At 32.5% G+C, this 8,618-nt stretch overlaps 1 pseudogene; it reads right to left on the bottom strand.

Moving 5' to 3' along the window:
- Positions 1–6,429: 6,429 nt before the first annotated feature.
- Positions 6,430–7,908, bottom strand: LOC149158877 (hydroquinone glucosyltransferase pseudogene; annotated as a pseudogene).
- Positions 7,909–8,618: the final 710 nt, after the last annotated feature.

Below are 8,618 nucleotides of genomic sequence, written 5' to 3'. Positions count from 1 at the left end.
TTGTTTTGGGCCTAGTGATCCCTTCACCATTTTTGCAGGATTATGGGACAACCTGGTTGTTTAAGTGCTCATTGGGCCTAGGAATAACTTGACTGGTGTTGGTGGGATTACGGTAAACCCTAAGGGTGGTGGTGGTTTAATCTCTAGGAAGCCCTGGTTATTTTTTTGTGATTACCACATTCATGCTTGGAATATGGCACAGGGATGATTGCCTGAAAGAAAGATTTGGGTTAGCTTAATTTAAGGTCGGGTGGTATGTGAAATTCTATGACTTGGTTGGATTCTGCATATGTTAATATGATATTTTTTCCTCTTGTATTTTATGAGTAATTGTGCTTGTCATTATGTGGCTTTGATGCTTATTCTATCATTGTTAGTATTTTGTTTATATGTTGGTTATAAGCATGATTTCATAACACATTCTAGTTATGGATCTTAACATATTTTGTTTGGTAAATGAATGGTTATTGAGTGCATGACCTAATAGATGTTATTTCATCTATTATGAGAGGGAATTAGACCTTCTTGATGATTCTCAGAGAAGTATCAAACCCCTATGTTCAGATATGCATTCATGACCTGTAGATTACATGTTCTCAGTATGTCTGACGAAATGACAGTCATGATTAGGCTTGGTTAGGTCAATTATTTGAGAAAATTTTGTATGAATTCCTTTGATGTCATTTATCATTATGGAAAATCTCACTGAAATTTGGGCAGTGGTATAGAGGCTAACCTGTAATTTAGGCTTAGAATTCGATACCACATGCTCTGAACTAAACTTTTTGGGCTACAATCACTAGGATGTAGGCTTGTGGGAGTGGTTGGAGGCTTCCAACCACATGAATGACTTTTTGTGGGAACGTTTGAGAGCCTAGGGCTAAGAAAAAGAGGTCTACCTCATGGTTTGGACACTTGGGGTGGTTGTTCAGCCCCTGAGTGACATGTAGCTCCTATAGGAGGTATCAAGTGATCAGTTTATGGTCATTAATCGACTCCACTTCCTTAAGTTGATCTAGGAGGTCAATTCATATCATAGTAGCTCTATGTCTCATGTTTAGCCTGAAAAACTGGTGAAAGTCGGTAAATGCGGGGGGGAAGTGTTATACTCCCAAAGTAGAACTTTATGTAAAACATCATGAAAAGAATGAGGAAAAATACGGAAGATATTCCATCTATATCATATTTCCATGTCCTAAGAGACTTGAACAAAGAAGAAGACAAATATGCTAATGATGGGTGTAAATTGAATATAAATGAATTAAAGATTAATGGCCCGACCAAGCCTACTATGATTTCCTAATGTCGGATGAAGTCTATTAAATTTTTTTCTAGTAGTGCTATGTGTTGTAAATTTTTTGTTTTGTTCGGACAATTTTGTAAGACGTTCACTTACAAAGCCCCTTTTTGTTGCTAAGATATATTCTCCTCAAAAAATTCATGGTTTCCTATTAAAAATGAGAAAACAATTGAAAATTTTTAATGAATTAACTCTGTAATGCCTGATGTATTTGTTGTAAACGAGACATAGAATTATATAATAAAAATACTATGTCCACTTAAAATAAAATAATATTAATATATATATATATATATGCTTACACTATATTAATATTTAAATAAATTAAGATATTTTCACATTAACTTTGAAACTTGTACTTGAAATTAACAAACTTTTTAATATTTTTCTAGATAGAGAGCATAATAGTAAACCCCTTTTGTAACAATAAACTTTTCCATGTATGGTTATACACAATCCATAAAAGTGTATCTCTCTCTCTCTCTCTCTCTCTCTCTATATATATATATATATATATGGGTTGATCTCATAGTTTACATAATACTTAATAACATGACGAACATCATATAAGTTGATCACGATAGACAATTTTTTAATTTATTATCTTAAAGAAATATAATTTAATAAATTTAAACACAAAGTATTTGGAGTGGCAAGTGTGAAGAGACTATTTATAATCCTCAAACAATTAGCGGAGCTATCTATTGATGGAGTTTGGCAATATGATCTAATAATCTATTGAAAGTTTATGGGTTATATCAAAGCTTGAGGATTGCTAAGGTAATAAAAATACAATAATTAATTATGGTCAACAACTTGCTAGTAGTCCTAAAACATATAATGGAAGGTACCCCTTCATTAGACACTAAGATGGATTTTGTAGTATATCGTATCCACTAATTAGCCACCACTTTCTTTCAATTATGCTAGCATCATTTATTAATACATAATAATGTGGAAGTGGATTCATAGCAAGTCCAACAACACAAAAAATAGTTGGAACCTTACTAATAAAGTATGATGTTTCAAGGGAAGCCATTCCTTAAGGGTTGAAATGACACTTAGAAAATTGAATGGTTGTCAAATCTACATGAAAACATGAAAGCATTGATAAGTGAAATAAAATAGATGAGGGAGCGACAAGACTCCTCACCACTTCTCACATGTCTTCCCCCTCCTCACATTATCTCATAAAAATCATTTGAGCAAGTGGTACCAAATTCATGTGGGATTTTTAGATTAGGGATGCGTTGTATTTCATATGACAGTTCTAAAGGTCATTTATGGAACAATTTATTTCCCTAGGGATTATTTCAAGCATCACCAACTTGTTCTTCTTGGGGGGATGCCTTTAACCCGAGGTGGACTAGTTGTTCAACTTTGTAGGTGGTTTTGTTTTCATGAGTCTCCTAACATTTTAGTGCCTATCTAAGTAGGGTTTTTAGTCCATTCCTAGGTAGATGCAACTTTGTATTGTCCATTTTTTAAGGCCATTTAGTGGCTAGGCTCTATTTCTGCTGGATTTCTTCAAGCTTAGTTGTAGCTCTAGTCGAAAAATGGCCTATCCTTCTTTTGGAACTGCTCATTTCAGTCCTCTTTTCTATATTGTATGCCTTCACACTAAGTTCTTCCATATGAGAATATAAAATATTTTGAGAAAAAAGAAACTTGAAAATCCTTAAAGATACTCTCATCCAATATTGAAAATATTCTTGAGAAGCTAGAAAATTAAATTAATCACAAATTTTTACAATAAATGTGGAGAACTCATAAACATAATTGAATACTCAAATAATTTTCATTTTTATATTATAACATATTGCTTAACATTGCTCTTTATATATTTTTCACTTTTAATTTTTAGCATATTTTATAATATAATTTTTTAATTTTTACTTAAAAATAAAAATAAAAATTAACTATTAATTTTAAATAATTTATATAATTTATTATTATTATTATTTTAAATCAAAATTTTATTAAACCCACAACACCTCACTAATACTAGTAAACAAAACCATATCTATTCCAATATCTCTGTTTTATATTATACATAAACAGAATCATTGCTATGGAAAGAGCAAATGGAGGGGAAATATATCGAGCATTGGCACGCCCTTTGCTCAATGTGATATTGATTATCAATTCAAAGACTTGTTGTGTGGGAATGGAATAGAATCTATACTTTCTGGTGTATGTAGAAATCGACATTTTGGTGTAAAATGGTTGCTGTACGTTGTAATTTTTTTAATGAGACAAAGCTTTAAATTTGGTATGGTTTATTTTGGCATTAATATGTTTTTTCAAATAGTATAATTTTTAAGTAGCATTGTTAATTTATATAATTTAAGTGGATTTTTAAAGTTAGTGTATATATTCAAAAATATAATATAAATAATAAATTTTTTATATATGATTTTTTAGTATAGATTTATTTTAATTATAAATTTATTAAATGTACAGAAGTATAAAATCTATTGAGGTGTAAATATTTTTTTTAAGTTTTGTATTTTAAAAGAAATATGCACATAAAAAATTTGATATTTTTGACACTTGCTAAATCCACTGTTAAGATGGATCTATATCAGTTGATAATACTCAACATCTAACTTTCTAAACCTAAGAGAAATTCTAATTATCCATTTCAAAATTAATCCAAGTATAATTAGTTTGAAACCCTAATTATCTATTGCAAAATCAATACAAATATACTTAGCTTTGAAACACATTTTGAAATTTTATATGAAAACTTATAATAATATAAGTACATCTAATAAAAAAGTTCTCTAACATATAGTTTGTAAAATGACATAGTTTCAAATTTAGAAAGGTAAATTTTATATACCTCATTAATTTTAGTAGTCAAATTGTTACACAAAGGTGTGTCACTTATCCTATAAATAATGAATTTCATACACCAATTTAATGTCTAACTTAACTTTTATAAAATTAGATTATTATTTTATTATTATCATATCATATGGATTTGTCCACCAGGTCTTGGATAGATGGTGATAGGGTGATCTATTAAGAAACTCCGTGATCCGTTAATAAACTCCTTGATGTATCTGTTAAGAAACTCCGTGATCTTTAAGAAACTCCTTGATGTGAAGTCACCTTGATTGGGATGATGTATTGGACATGATGAAGATGTAGTCCCACCAAGCTTACAAAAAAAAATCATATATATATTTGGAAATATACATTATTTATGGTTCCTTATTATAATGCCTTTAGAGATAAAATATAATTATGTCGATACCCATGTGTATTTTGGAATATGGTTTTTAGAATTATAATTTAATTATGAGTAACTATTAGGAGAACGATATGCATTTAGCTTACAAGGAATATTATAGAATATTCATAATAATATATACAAATTAACGTTGATATATATATCCAAAGTGGTTATGCTCTTTTTATCATTTTACTTAAATTGATTAATTAATAAAAAGTGTCATATGGAGTGAGATATCGTTTCGAGTATGTGGTATTGATAAGCTATGGTATTGTAACAAAGGTTATTCATAAATTGAAGATCGTATGGTAAAGTGAAAATAAATTTCCATGTTTAATTTGTTTTTTTCTTACTCTTTTAAATGTATACATGTTTAACTTATATTTATTTTTTTCCCATGAAAAAAGTCGTAATTTTATTCATAAGACAAAATTACATTTTGTAGATGCTGAAGAGCATATGTAGATGTTTTGTTCCGGTTTTCACCGAAATCAAAAGATGAAAAAATAATATAAAATTGAAGTAGCTATTGTTTTCTCCCTTTCTTCTTCTCCACCTTTCGCCATCCTCCAGTGTTGGGGGTAGCTGTTACAATGGATCGTTGATTTTCTATTATAGTTGTGGGAGAGTCCTTGTCCGATTCTAATCCTTCTGATCCATGAGTTCTATTGTGGCCAGGTATTTCATTTCCTGTTACTTGGGGACGTTGTTGTTTAACTTATATTTATAATTAATAATAATAATTTAAATTATGTTTTTTTTTTTTTTTTTTTAATTTTAGCAATATGAAATGTTAAAAGTAAGTGTTTTGATGTTTATTATAAATGGATGGCTATTAGCCTTTTTTTAATTAATATATAAAAATAAACAAAAACATAATATGAACACTCATTTAAAGCCAAACAAATTAGAAAATTAACACTAATTTAAAGCTAAACAAATGAAAAAATTAATAAAAAAAAAAAAAAAACCAACATCAAATATTCCCAATAATAATTAAATCAAAGTTGATCTTCCCAAAGATAAAGAAATAAGTATATATGGTATCCCTTGAATCATATGAATCATATGATTGTTAGCCAACAAAATTAAGCTCTTTCCCATGAAAAAATTTGGGTTATAAACCAACATCAAATATTCCCAATAATAATTAGATCAGAGTTGATCTTCCCAAAGATAAAGAAATAAGTACATATGGTATCCCTTGAATCATATGATTGTTAGCCAACAAAATTAAGCTCTTTCCCATGAAAAAAAAATTGGTTATAAATTTCTATATATTTAAAATTTTTGATACATATTTAAAAAATATAATAAAATGATTTATTAATTTTTTAAAATATTCTAAAGTTTGTAATAAAGTAATTTGAAAGGAGTTGTCTTTAAAGGCCCATGGAATGTTAAAAGTGGCAGGGATCCAGGGAAAAACAATTCAAAAAATCTTGTAGAGGCAGTATTTAAATTATGTTTTTGGTGGTGGAAAAGCCATCAAAAATATCTAAAACACTTAAAATTATACATTTAAACATCTTTTACTTAGATTTATAAAAATCTATACCAAATTTTTTCAAAATATAACCAAAATTTCTATAACTTTCAAAGTAAAAAAACATAATTAATAAATTACAGCTTTTTCAAATAATAAGGAATACCCTGTCAGCGCTGAGAAACTAGAACACCCACGACAAAAGCATTGGGTATGCAACCATCTGCTGTTGCGTTTATTCGCTTACACGGCAGAATTATATTTTACGTATTAATAACCCAATAATATAGAGCAAATGCGTGTGCGGTTATTTGGATAGCTTTATATTTAATAACAATTAAAAAACAATTTAATCACGGGGAAATCGCAAACCGAGAGGTTATATATAATTGAATTCCAGAATTACAAGATTTCAAAATATTCCAACTTTCCAGGAGGGGAAGGTGTGTTAGACGTGGTACCCATTTCCTTCCAAGCAGAAGCCACGGCGGCCATGGCGTTGTATGAACTTCCTCCTTCCGCCACTGCATTCCGGGCTTTCCCCATCAATTCGGCCACCCTCTTCTTCATTTCTATTCCCCCCTCTCCTCCCATTAATTCCCTGGCCGCTCTTTCCACTTCCTCTCTTTTCACCAATCCATGTGGCCCCTTCTTCGCTTCAATGGCCACCTTCATCTTCTTCACTAGGAAGAAGGCATTCATTCTCTGCTCAGAGAAGAGAGGCCAAGCGATCATCGGCACTCCATGTAACATGCTCTCTATCGTTGAATTCCAGCCGCAATGAGAAAGAAAACCACCGGTTGATGGATGAGAGAGGACACCAATCTGAGGCGCCCATGAATGAACTACAAGTCCTCGGTCCTCGGTTCGATTCTCGAAACCCTCAGGTAGAAACTCCTTCATGTTTGCTTTGGCCGTCATCGTGGATTCAATGGGTGGAGGCGGCTCCCTACGCAACACCCAAAGGAAGCGCTGCCCGCTGGCTTCTAATCCGAAAGCAAGTTCCTTGATCTGATTGTCCGACAGGGTGGCGCGGCTCCCGAAAGAAACGAACAGAACGGACGAGGCGGGCTGGCGGTCTAGCCATTTCAGACAGCCCTCCTTTCCGTGCTTGTCATTAGATGCCGACAGATACGAAGATATGAGCGGCCCAACGGCATAAATGGAAGGGCGCATTTCGGCAGTGCTCAGAACATTACCTTCCTTGAGAGCTTTTACTTGTTCAGGTTCCAATTCCTGACATGTATTTATCAGAATTCCACGCGGTTCGTGAAGCCGAAGGGAATGTTGAATGAACCAGTTGAACGAAACATTAGATCTGTCTTGAAGATGGCTCGGCAAATCTATTCCAGGAATCGGCGGAAGGCCCGGCACTTCGATCGGAAAATCAACATCTTTGAAAGAAATTTCAAATTTCTGGACAAGTGTTGGAAGGTAGAGCATGATGCAGAGAAGAGAAGCCGGAGACGTGAAGAATATGTAGGAGGGTATTTCTAGTTTGGAGGCAACATCCAACATGGGTGTGCAGAAAAAGTCGATTATGAAAGCGCAGACAGGAAACGAAAAGGATGTGAGGGCATCTTCCACTAATATTTGAGCCTTTTTCAATAGCAGGGGCATGCGTACCAAAAACTGCATCCCGGCATGACCCCCCTCGATCTGAACATTAGGGAGCTCTATGAAGCGGATCATGCCCCCTGACGAAGACGGCAGGGCTTTGTGAGGAGAGGCTCCCAACCATTTGGCGGTGAAGAAGATGACGGAAAAGCCATGGTACACACTCAGCCGCTTTGCAAACTCGAGCAGTGGGATGTGATGGCCCGACCCAAATCCTGGGAATATTGCGACATGAGGCTTTTCGCTCTGCTCTTGCCGCTCCATGAATCTCTCTCTCATTCAACCAGCAAATACTCAGATTTGAAGGGTGGGTTCTGAAAAGATGAAGCAGAGATTATAGTTATAAAATAAATGTATGAGGACGCTTGCCTTGTACACAATAACTTACAAAACAAAACAAGCCAAAACTAAACAATTCTATGCGCGAGTACGTTTTCATTGTTCTCAAGAACTTGGCAAAAGAGCTCATTTTTTTGTTGACTTTGCATTCGCAGTGGAAGATGCCATGACTATATTAAACACAATAGTTTGGCTGGAAAATATTCGTAAGTGATTAATCTTTTCATTCATTTCCTGACTTTGCATTATCCAGGACATTTGCATTCTCCGGGACTATATTAAACAATTTAGTTTTGCTTGAAATATTCGTAAGTGATTAATACGTAATGCCGGGTGGGACAACGATTTTTTAAAATATATGTTGAGGAATCTTGTGAGCTTTTAAGTAAGATGTTATTATTAGATTTTAGGTATGGATTAAAAGATAAATGTTATTAAAAATATATATAAATTTATTAAAAATAGTTTTAATTATGATTATAGCGGTTATTAAATATAATTTTAATCATGATTATAGTGGTTAATAAAATTATTTTTTTACTATATGTGATATTTAGGTTGAAAGTGTAATCTGACATTGGAGTAAGATTAATCATTTCCTCATCACCAAGTTTTTAGTAAAGAATTTGAAAGAA

The sequence above is a fragment of the Pinus tabuliformis genome, chromosome 5_2 (genome assembly GCF_031772625.1).
Source record: "Pinus tabuliformis cultivar Carrire ecotype Pingquan chromosome 5_2, CPIR1, whole genome shotgun sequence".
In the NCBI taxonomy this organism is placed as follows: Eukaryota; Viridiplantae; Streptophyta; class Pinopsida; order Pinales; family Pinaceae; genus Pinus; species Pinus tabuliformis.
This window is presented reverse-complemented; position numbering and strand designations above follow the sequence as displayed.